At 45.3% G+C, this 12,630-nt stretch overlaps 1 non-coding gene across 1 annotated transcript; it reads left to right on the top strand.

The window, feature by feature from the left end:
• The first annotated feature begins 1,777 nt into the window (after positions 1 to 1,777).
• Trnat-cgu (transfer RNA threonine (anticodon CGU)) lies at positions 1,778 to 1,852 on the top strand. Its single transcript has one exon. It is a non-coding gene; the product is annotated as a tRNA-Thr (tRNA).
• Positions 1,853 to 12,630: the final 10,778 nt, after the last annotated feature.

The raw sequence follows: 12,630 nt of genomic DNA, 5'->3' as shown, positions 1-12,630 counted from the left end.
GTCTGTGACCACAAGCTCCCAATTTTTTTCAATATTTGCGTCGATTCTGGCGGTTGGTGGACGTCCAGAACGAGGTTTGTCACCAATCAACATATCACCATTTTTAAATTCAGCAAACCACTCTTACACTTGAATTTTTCCCATAGCGTCATCTTGAAGAGCTGTTTTCAACATTAAAACAGTTTCAGTAGCATTGTTACCGAGTAAAAAACGAAATTTTCCAGCTGCGTGTTGTTCACTTAAACTTACCATCATAAAAAAAGAAACAAGAACAAAACAGTGCTAGCAAAAACAATTACTTCAGATGAACAGAACAACCCATGTCAACAACACAGGCGGCACCGAACTGGCAATGAGTTTTGTTATACACGCCTAGCGATAGAAACGCGTGCTGCACTAATTCCGCCCACGCAATGTTATTCCGGTTTCTTTTGAGTACCCACTTGTACAGTGCCTAATGAAAAAACTGAACACCCGCAAGGAGCAGAGGAAACGAAATGGAACTTTGCTGTTGACATGTTAGTGATCACGAAGTCGAGTCAAATTTCCGCAGAACTTGGCAGTGTGAGCCTAGGTGTCAGTATGACGCTGCAGCTCTCTCGGCTTGGTTGCATGCACTGCTTCGGTTGGGAAGGTTGTCCTAAAGTCACTGTCTCCATTCCTGAAGCTAGTTGATAGTTGACAGTCTGGATGCCGGAGCCGGCCAGGTCTGTCGTCCGAGCTGGTCTCACACGTGTTCTGTTGGGGGCAGGTCTTGGTACATTGCTGGCTACGGGACTACCTCGTCATTACGTGTGGACGAACATTGTGTTTTGGAAACCGGACTGTTGCATGAGAGGTAACCACACATGACGACGAACAATGTCCGAGATGTACCGTTGTTCCGCCAGAGTTCCTCAGTCACTACTAGCTAGCAGTGTTTCCCTGCACCGTGCCTCCAGGAGTAGCACCGCTGGACCTCTACAAAACATTGGAGCAGTCGGATCTCTCCGGGATCGTCGCTGTACTCGCCAACGATGCACAGAACCGCGATTCATCTTTATGGATTTATCTTTATGGCGCCATTCCAAATGCATCCGTTTTGTGTGGCGGTGTTAGCGGCATCCTATGCGTGTGAAGGTTATTCCCTTCTCCAGCTTCTGCTGCTAGTCTCCGACTAATGGTGCAGGATGATACAGAATGTTGCAGCGAGTCCATTACTTGTTCTCGGACAGCAGCTGCAGATGTGAAGTGGTTAGGATGCACTTAATTTACAATACAGCGATCGTCGCTTTTGGTGGTCAGACATTGTCCAGTCGATCGGAACCTTCACAAAGAGTATTCCTGCCCTCACGTTCCCATGCCGTTCAACATCAGCCCACTGTCACTACTGGATGCCTCACAAATCTGAATACTGCACGATTCGACCAAACGGCCAAATATACATGAAGATGGTATGTGCCCTTCCGGACATGTCCGAAAGAACAGATACCATCTTCATATAGTTAAGGCTAGCCAGCCATTGAACTACTTCTTCTGTGCTAGATGCACACGCTTTGCCCGAACTCTTAGGGGACTCGGTAAGATTGTCTGCCGCGAGTAATGAGTGTAATGGGCAGGAGCACTAAGAATGTAGTGTATGCACATTAAGTTGGGAATATGGGTCTCAGGGGAGCGTGCAAGAGATAAATCCCTGCAGTCGCACACTATGAATGTAGTGTGCGCACATTAAGTTGGGAATGTGGGTCTCACGGGGAGCGTGCAACGGATAAATCGCTGCAGTCGCACTATCCTTTGTGCCCTCAGTGGCTCAGATGGATAGAGCGTCTGCCACGTAAGCAGGAGATCCCGGGTTCGAGTCCCGGTCGGGGCACACATTTTCAATTGCCCCTGTTGATGTATATAAACAGCTTATGGTCTTGATTTAATTATCATTTCAACCGGCCAAATGGAGATCCACAATGAGGCCTCTTTCAAACCCCATCAGGTCCTGATAACGCTGTCTCACATGAGTACACCATCTCCGTATCCTTCACAGTGATCGGTCAACATCTGACAGTGCTCATGACCCTTATACAGGGTGTAACAAAAATGTACACCACAAATTGCAGGACACATTCCTCACATGTAGCCGAAAAATTATATTACATAAACATGGGTCTGGAAACGCTCTATTTCCATGTTACAACTCATTTTCTCCAACTCATTAATCACGGGAAACACACGCAAACAAAACGCACCAGCATACCATATGCCACTCTTTCTCACAGGAGGTGTTCAATAGGCTCCCCATGTGCATTAATACATGCATCAATCTGCCGTCGTAGTGAACCTTGGATGCGCTGATGTATCCCTGGAGAACCGGGTATGGTTTCGCGGCCTTGCATAATACAGGCATAGAGACTCTGAATTTCTTATACTGGGGTTCCATACACAAGAGCTTTCAAATTCCCCCACAAATAAAAATCTGGTGGGCTTAGGTCGGGAGAGCGTGAAGGCCAGGAATTGGTCCATCTCTATCTATCCATCTGTCACCGAATTTGCTATTTAGAAGCTGACGGACATTAACGCTAAAATGAGGAGGTGTTCCATCATGTATGAAGTACGAATATTTCTCGCACAGCTAAAAGCACATGTGCTAACAGATCACGTAAAACATTCTTGATAATTTTGTCTATTGAGCCTGGGTTCAAGAAAGACTCACCAACAGTGCGACCCAAACAATGACAGAAAATCTTTGTTGACGACTAGCTTCAACAGTCGCGTGAGGACTGAAATCTGCCCATACATGCCGATTGTGAAAATTTACAAACTGATCTCACTGAAACGTCGCTTCATCTCTGAACAGTACCGTTGCACTGAAATAAGGGTTGATACTTCATTGAATAAACCATTCGCAGAAGAGAACTCGTACAGAAAAGTCAGATAGTGATAGTGGCTGCACACGCTGTAAATGGTGTGGATACAGTTGGTTCTCGTGTAACAGTCGCCAGACAGTCATGTGGTCAACATTCAGTGTTGCAGCTAAATGTCTTGTAGTGATACTGGAGTCATCGTCAACTGCCTGAAGAATTTGTGTCTCCCATTCTTCTAGGCCTCCGCCGGCCGCGAGTATCAGGCTTAAATCCGTCATGTACCCCAAGATGACGATCAATGGCTTCAAACGTTTTCCTGTAGGGGCACCTCTGTCCTGGAAATCTCTCCCGGCAATTAATCCAAACATCAAATGGGCATCTGTCATCTCTGCATTTTTGTACACTGCCTTTGCACGAGCCAAGTCTATGATTAACTCTGCGTAGTAACCTGTGGTACTGATCGCTGTAACAGTTGATGTTACCGGTAAACGAGCAATTATGTCCGTCGCACGGCAACAGAGACATGTAAAACAAAACACTGGCAATACACAACGTAATACGACCAAAGACTTTACATAGTAAGCCGCGTGCTTGCAACGGTCGTACTGATCGCTGTTACAGTTGATGTTACCGGTAAAAAAGCAATGATGTACATCGTACGGCAACAGGGACATGTAAAACAAAACACTGCCGATACAAAACATAATATGACCAGAGACTCTACATATTAACCCGTGTGCTTGTAACGGTCGTACTGATCGCTGTAGCAGTTGATGTTACCGGTAAACGAGCAATGATGTACGTCGCACGGGAAATACAGAAGCGTCCGATCTTACCCGTCGGCTTTGACCCATGACGTCACAAATACCGCGGAAACGACCATAAACAACAATTCCAATATGGCGGATATAAAAACATCGAATACGTATTGTAAACACTGAAATACACAAGTTTCACAAAAAGCCTAATGACTGTAACGGGACAAGCGTGGGAAATTGGGGGTTTTTGGGTGGGGAGAAACTAAATATGTCGTTATGCGGTGGGGGGAGTCTGCAGTGCCCCCCCATCCCCCCACAGGCTTCATTAGTGTCAAATCAATATTTTCGAATCATAGGCGGCCGCTGCCGCGGCCGCATTCCAAAAAAAAACTCCCAACCTAACCTCAAGTGGGCTACGCTACAGATCAATATGTTCATCAAATTGCTTCATATTACGTATACATGTTCTTTAAACAAGAGTACATCAAACCATGTATTAGGTTTTCCGCGCCGTAATGACGTCACACACCACAACACGCTTACGTCACGGGTCAAAGCCGACAAGTAAGATCGGACCTTTCTGTTGACCCGTCGCACGCAACAGAGACATGTTAAACAAAACACTGCCGATACACAATGTAATGAGGCCGCACCAAAGGTACGTGTTCCCCATGAGTCTAACGTGTTCTGTTCTTGCATGTTTCACATGGTTAATGAGTTGGAGAAAATAAACTGTAACATGGAAATAAAGCAGTTGCAGGCTCATGTTCATAAAACATCATATCTTCGTCTATGTGTGAGGAGTGTGTCCTGCAATTTGTGCAGTACGTTTTTGTACGACCCTGTGTACTCTACCACGCCTGGTAACAACTCCAAACATGTACAGTAGTAACACACACTGCTGGCCACAGAGAACTGCGACTAATCGTTTACATATTTGACGACAGTGCGTAACTGTAAAAGTAACAATGACATCCGACTCTGTCTTCTAGGTGCTTCATATTTTTTATCAGGCAGTGTAGAAGGCAGAAGAGAATTCAGGATGTTAGATTTTCGGAGCGATTCCGTTGCAACTATTGTCTCAGATCAGAGTACGTTTATTTTGAGAATCCATAATTTACACCGAGAGGTGTAGCGGTTGAGAAGAATGTGGGATAGCCGCAGTGGTTTCCGGAAGAGCGATGAGTATCACATTCACGCTGTCTAAATACGGAAATTGGCTGGCGCTGAGCACTATGGGACTTAATATCTGTGGTCATTAGTCCCCTAGAACTTAGAACTACTTAAACCTAACTAACCTACGGACATTACCCACAACCATGCCCGAGGCAGGATTCGAACCTGCGACCGTAGCAGTCGCGCGGTTCCGGACTGAGCGCCTAGAACCGCTCGGCCACATCGACCGGCCAATACGAAAATTGCAGTCAACTTTGACGACGCGGGAGGTAGCAGTACCTTCGGTACGACAATATTGTACTGAGCCCAATACGCCCTCTCTTCTGATAAATGCGAGCCCCCTTTCTTAATTATGGGAACTTTAGACGAAACAGCCATGTAACTCCAGTCGCAAGAAAGGTAGGCTCAAATGGTTCAAATGGCTTTAAGCACTGTGGGACTTAACATCTGAGGTCATCAGCCCCCTAGACTTAGATCTACTTAAACCTAACTACCCTAAGGACATCACACACATCCATGCCCGAGGCAGGATTCCAACCTGCGGCCCTAGCAGCAGCGCGGCTCTGGACTGAAGCGCCTAGAACCGCTCGGCCACAGCAGCCGGCGCAGGAAAGGTAGGATTATCAGTATTTAACTGTACCAAGTTCAGCTCTATTTCTTCCCTTAAAACTTAACTATTTTCTAGCTAAAAAATATATGCGTATTCACAATACCACAGCATATTTCAGTCATATAAATTACTCAAAAATTATTGGCAACTATGATATCACCACTCACTCAGTCTCTGACCTTTTCCTCTTGCCACTTGCCACAACTTAATATCACACTTGTATCCTGTTAGCAGGAGTGCCAGAATTTCGCCTTAGCTGCTTCACTGTGTTTGTCTCACCAGTCTCTTTCTCAGATTCTGGTTTTAGAAACATGGTCATTTGCCCTCTTCCCAATTTCAGTGAATGGCTGCTCAAAAATATCAGTGCCACGGGTTATGTGATGAAATACATTAACTAAGGGAACTGACCAGATCAGTTGTACTGTTCACCTAAGATGCTTCATTTGCGGTATGAAGAAGGAAGGAATATTACGGTTCAACATCCCGTCGATATCGGGATGTTGTATGTCTTCGTAGCTATTGTGTTCATTAGCAAGGGCAAGAACACCAAATTTATTGGAGGAAGCAACTAGCAGTAGCCAACCAAACAGAAACTACAATAACAACGTTGTTATTTCTGTCTCTTCTCTTTTTTCCCTCTTTTTCTTTTTTCTCTTCCTTTGTTTCACCACATATTTTCATTATTTTCAATATCGAGATATGGTTTGCATACCTTTGCCTATATTTAGCGTCTTTCGTTAGTACTTGTGCCTTGGTTGCCATCTATACGCTGTAGCCCGTACACGATCGCTCATCCTGGTCACTAGTTATGTAACATAGAGTATGTGGCAGATCCGCCAGCGTCACTGCCCTCTCCCGGAAGAATTCAAATAAAGGCTGCGCAGAGGAAGTGCTGATTGCGATCGCGCGCGAGAAGAGAGCGGAAATTTGTTCAGCGAGAACAATGCCACTCGAAGGCGCAGTATACCTCGCTGTGTACCGCCTGCTACCGTTACACGAAGAGGGGAAGGAAAGTAAGGTGAACATTCTTTACGGGATACACATTGCGGACACTACATTGCAGTAATCACCCTTTAGCCAGGTCCATCAATCCTACAGGTCTCTTCAGATAATCAATCGGTTTATCTCCTAATGTAACCACCGCGTCCTGTGTGAATAAAACGAAACGGAAAACAAGCGTAAAGATTAATACACCGTGAGGATGTGGTAGCTAGATAAGAATCACTTACACGGCCGTGTAAGAAGATCACCCATGGTCAGTTCAAAGGTACAAGCCTGGTATTCTCGTAAAGTGGTCTTGGTACAACTACTGCGTAGAACAAATTCTACAGATGTATGCAGCAGATACGATACTACAAATGGTGCAGGACACTATCCTTCCCCTACAAACGCAGAAAAACGAGGAGGTATCCTGCCAGGTACACATTAGGATCGATCGAAACGAGGTAGATGGTAAGTGTGGCGAAAGCGTCCTGCCAGGAAAATACGACAGTTGTCTGTTTCCCACTAGTGTCATGGGTAACAAAGCGTGTTGGGGTTTTGTGCGAGGAACAGCCGCAGGAAATGGCTTTTGCCTCGGCAGCGGACTGGAGAGTGAAATTTTTCGAAAGAGCCCACCCTTGGCACAAACCGAGCTTCGGCTCCGCTCCACCTTTAATGACCTCTCTGTCGACGGGACTCTAACCTAAGCTTCCTGGGTTGTTGACCGCTTTGTCAATATATGAAATTGTTCGGCGTTTCGGCCACAATTGCAAGGAGCCTTCCTCAGGGCTGTGCAAAGCTGACTGATGAATGAGAGAGACTTTAGATCTTATATGGCAGCGGAGGGAGCTGTGTACGTAATCTGATACGGTACTTGAGGATAGGAGGAATGTTAGGCGTTCTTAGTTGGTCTCTGGATTATTCCTTGTCATTGGTGGGTAAAGACGAACTTGATTGGTGTTTACATTATTTCTTCCCAATGGTGGAAACACATGAATTAGGAACGAACAGTAGCTATGACATAGCGCTGGTTTTTTTTTTAAATTCTTTATTTCCAAAACTTATTAATTATACAATTTAACCCACTACCTTATGTGATTAGTGTGCCGAAAAAGTGGTACAACAGTTTCAGTTGCAGCTAATCTAAGTTATATTTAAGTAACTAGTTAGTATGTTAGCTATGGGATAAATGCAATGGGCAAATTAGTTTTGTTTATTAACTAGAAAGCAGGTAACCTAACTATTGACTAGTTACTAAGGCCTACAGCGTTACATATGTGTCAGTTGAAATATAAACCTACTATAGAGCCTTGATCATTGAGCTAACCCCAATGAGCGTGCCCCTGACATTGGGCAGGCCAAGATGTTGATCGCTGCAGGTTCCTAGAAATAGTGCCCAAAACTAAGTCCTACAACTAAACTTACTCTAAGGTCAAATCCGGTGCGTTGTCAAAATCGGTGAAGTTGCACTCCACTCCCCCTGAGTCCCAAGGCGCGGCGGATTCCAGACTGAGGAAGTCGGCCTTTCCGCGCCCAGGCGGTTTGGGAATAGGGTACCAGACTCTATCGGTGTTTAGGTAAGTCTCTCATTATTGCTGGTTTAAGTCTCTTAGGTAATCCTTTAAGACTTTCTGTGCTACCACGTTAGCCAGTTTATTAATGGTCTGAAAGGTGTCGTGTTGTCTAAGTAATCTGTATGTGTCATAGTGTGGTAGTTGGTCGCGTAACATTGAAGCCACATAGCGCTGTTGACTTGTTGCTGTGCGACGTGCCTGCGCTCTGTATACGTACGACCACCGCGGTGTCCCGCGCGCCTACGTGAGATGTGTTGTTCTCGCTGTCCTCATGTAGCGTTGTCAATGCTGGAAGGTACCGCTGAGCTGGTGCGTTGTCCCAGATGGAAATATCTTTCATGCTTTGCAATTAGTGTGCTGATCGGCCGCCCGTCTCGACTACATACACCAGCCCACATTCGGAACTGATTTCGTAGACTCCTGCGATGTTCAGCCATACCTTTCGCTGAGGCTAGAACATCTTTTATTTTGTTATTGCTCCGAAAGATAGGCTTGATGCCGTCTCGTCGGAGAATTTTGCCTACACCTTCAGTGACCCCTTGAACATATTGTAATAGAACTACGTTCTGCGCTTCATTCGGCTCTTCCCTATTGACTTCATCCTTTGTCGACATAGTTTTAATTACCACATTCTTGCTTCAACGATTGGCTCCAAAAATGGATCTGAGGTTTCGTAGTTCCGCCTTCAGATGTTCGTCATCGGTGATTCCTTGGTTGAAGTGTAAAGGGCGGACTTCTGCGTAGGATGATGGTGGGAGAAGGCGTGACGGTACGTGCCCGTGCTGGTGGCTTTTCTGTATACTCTGTGGCCAAGTTTAACCTCTGGCTTACGGTAAACTTCAACGACGAGGAAAGGCAACACCTCATTCTTTTCAATCTCCGTAGTAAATTTACTATGCTGTTGATTGAGATGTTGGTGGGACATCTGTAGTTCTTCCTCTCCATTTGATCAGATGACGAAGAGCCATTTCTTCAAATGCCTCCGTGAAGATGTCTGCCGCAATAGGCGAGATAGGAGAACAGATAGCTACACCGCCTGTCTGTTTATAAAATTCCCTGTTTCACCTGAAACAGGAGGTCGTTAAATAGTGGAGCACTAGTTTGTAGATTTCAGGTGCCACACGTTCCTCTAAGATGATCATCGTGTCTGACACAGGTACATTCGTGAATTAGAGACCTCACGTCAAAGCTAACGAGCGGATACGTAACTAAGGCATACTTTACTTTTAAACGTATCACAAAATGGGTGGATTTCTTGACATGCGAATCTGTGTGGTTCACTAGATGTCGAAGCTTCGGTACCATTTCTTTTGCTAGTAGGTCGGCGAATTAATACTATCCACTATGGGAATTAAAGGAAAATCCTTTTTGTGGACATTCGGTACCCCATATATTCCGGTGCCTGTGGAACTTGCGGGAAGAGTCTTCTGGTCGTCTCAAAGTTCAATATAATTCGCTTCACCGGTGGTTGTGTTGATTTAATTGTCAAAAATGGCTCTGGGCACTATGGGATTTAACATCTATGGTCATCAGTCCCATAGAACTTAGAACTACTTAAACCTAACTAACCTAAGGACAGCACACAACACCCAGTCATCACGAGGCAGAGAAAATCCCTGACCCCGCCGGGAATCGAACCCGGGAACCCGGGCGTGGGAAGCGAGAACGCTACCGCACGACCACGAGCTGCGGACAAATTAAATTGTCTTGGTCGTCAGATCACCCTTAGTCTTCCTATAAATAGGTTCTCTAAGAAGATCCTCCATTCGTTTGCTGTAGTCTGTTGTGTCCAGTACCACGGTGCCATTGCCCTTGTCTGCTTGTATCACCACTAAGTGAGGGTTCTTCTTGAGCTCCGTGATACCATGGCGTTCCTCCTTGCTGATATTTCGTGTGGATGGCTTTGCATGTGTCAGGACTCATACCGTTTCTTGTCGGATCTTCTCCGCTTCAGCTTGCGGTATACGACGTACAGAAGTCTCGACAGATTCTGTGATATCCTCTTTCGGAACTATTTGTGGTGCGATTGCGAAATTCATCCGCTTAGCCAGAATTTGTGTGGCTGCGTAGCGTAAGGTGTGGCTGGTGAGGTTGACCACTGACCGTCGCGTGTCCAGCATCGATTCTTCTTCCGTCGATTGCGGCTGCTACTTGGCGAACTTCCTCATCTGACGGTCAGTGGTATTGTCGCTCGATCCTGTGGTTTGATGAAAAGTTAACCTGTCGACTTTCTTCCAGTCTTCCAACTTTCTTGTCAGGAAGAGGTGGAATTCACATAGTTTCCTGTTGCTGTTGTCAAAGCTAATACGAAAGTACTGGAGCCTCTCCCTCAGCAAGGCGTTACTCCCTTGTAAACAGATATTTTATATGGGACGTTGGTTCAAATGGCTCTAAGCACTATGGGACTTAACATCTGAGATCATCAGTCCCCTAGACTTAGAACTACTTTAACCTAACTAGCCTAAGGACATCACACACATCCATGCCCGAGACAGAAGTCGAACCAGCGACCGTAGCAGCAGCGCGGTTCCGGACTGAAGCGCCTAGAACCGCTCGGCCACAGCGACCGCCATATGGGACGTCAGCTGTAAGAATTTTGGTGTCCTTACATCTCTTCAATAAGGCAAGATCATTTAGCAGTTTACCTCCTTTTAGCCGCAGCGATTCAAGCTGCCTGAAGTTTCTGCATACCGCCAGCAGTAACAGTGCTACGGGAGGACAGCGCACACAAAGCAACTCACAGGCGCGGGACAGAACGCGGTATCGTACGTACATAGAGCGCAGGCACGCCACACCAGGCACAAGGCAACAATAAAACAGCGCTACGTCACTGCTACTGCCCGTTTGTAATTCGCCTGTTTCCACTAATGGCAAGAAATAACGCAAACACCAATCAAACACATCTTTATCCACAAATGACAAGGAATAATTTAAAGACCGACTAAGAACGCCTAACATCCCTCCTCCTATCCTCAAGTACCCTATCAAATTACACAAACAGCTTCCTCCGCTACCAAATAAGATGTAAAATCTCTCCTATTCACGAGTCAGCTCCGCACAGCTGTGAGGAAGGCAACTTGTAGCAGTGACCGAAATGTCGCACAATTTTGTACAATGATAATTCGGTCAGCAGACTAGAAGAATTTTACTGACTATGGAGGGGTATGGTTTAGAGCAGTGGCTCCCAAGCAGGGGATAATTACTCCCTGAGAGATAAAATGAAGTTTTTTGAATGGTAAATTGTTGTAGTTGTGCTGGGAAAGTCCTGAACTTCAAGCGCTAATAGAAAGCACAGAAACTGAAATCGTTATAGGTACAGAAGGCTGGCTAAAGCCTGAAATAAGTTCTGCAGAAATTTTTACGAAGTCTCAGACGGTGTTCAGCCGAACTAAGTTAATAATTGGTTCCTTCTACCGACCCCCAGACTCCGATGATATAGCTGCTGAACAGTTCAGAGAAAATTTGAGTCTCGTAACAAATAAATACCCCACTCATACGGTTATAGTTGGTGGGGACTTCAACCTTCCCTCGATATGTTGGCAAAAATACTTGTTCAAAACCGGTGGTAGGCAGAAAACATCTTCCGAGATTGTCCTAAATGCTTTCTCCGAAAATTATTTCGAGCAGTTAGTCCACGAACCCACGAGAATTGTAAATGGTTGCGAAAACACACTTGACCTCTTAGCCACAAACAATCCAGAGCTAATTGAGAGGTTCATGACTGACAGAGGGATTAGTGATCACAAGGTCATTGTAGCTAGGCTCAATACCGTTTCTTCCAAATCCAACAGAAACAAACTCAAAATAATTTTATTTAAAGAAGCGGATAAAGTGTCACTAGAAGCCTTCCTAAGAGACAATCTCCATTCCTTCCGAACTGACTATGCAAATGTAGACGAGATGTGGCTCAAATTCAAAGATATGTTAGCAACAGGAATTGAGAGATCCATACCTCATAAAGTGGTAAGAGATGGAACTGATCCTCCATGATACACAAAACAGGTCCGAACGCTGTTGCAAAGGCAACGGAAAAAGCATGCGAAGTTCAGAAGAACGCGAAATCCCGAAGATTGGCTAAAATTTACAGATGCGCGAAATTTGGCACGGACTTCAATGCGAGATGCCTTTAATAGGTTCCACAACGAAACATTGTCTCGAAATCTGGTAGAAAATCCGAAGAAATTCTGGTCGTATGTAAAGTACACAAGCGGCAAGACGCAGTCAATACCTTCGCTGCGCAGTGCCGATGGTACTGTTACCGACGACTGTGTCGCTAAAGCGGAGTTATTGAACGCAGTTTTCCGAAATTCCTTCATCAGGGAAGACGAATGCAATATTCCAGAATTTGAAACACCAACAGCTGCTAGCATGAGTTTCTTAGAAGTAGATACCTTAGGGGTTGCGAAGCAACTCAAATCGCTTGATATGGGCAAGTCTTCAGGTCCAGATTGTATACCGATTAGGTTCCTTTCAGATTACGCTGATACAATAGCTCCCTACTTAGCAATCATATACAACCGCTCGCTCACCGATAGATCTGTACCTACAGACTGGAAAATTGCGCAGGTCGCACCAGTGTTTAAGAAGGGTAGTAGGAGTAATCCATCGAACTACAGACCTATATCATTGACGTCGGTTTGCAGTAGGATTTTGGAGCGTATACTCTATTCAAACATTATGAATCACCTCGAAGGGAA

Source organism: Schistocerca nitens, chromosome 6 (genome assembly GCF_023898315.1).
Source record: "Schistocerca nitens isolate TAMUIC-IGC-003100 chromosome 6, iqSchNite1.1, whole genome shotgun sequence".
Lineage (NCBI taxonomy): Eukaryota > Metazoa > Arthropoda > Insecta > Orthoptera > Acrididae > Schistocerca > Schistocerca nitens.
The sequence above is the reverse complement of the archived record's forward strand: the minus strand, read 5'-3'. Positions and strand labels throughout refer to the sequence as shown.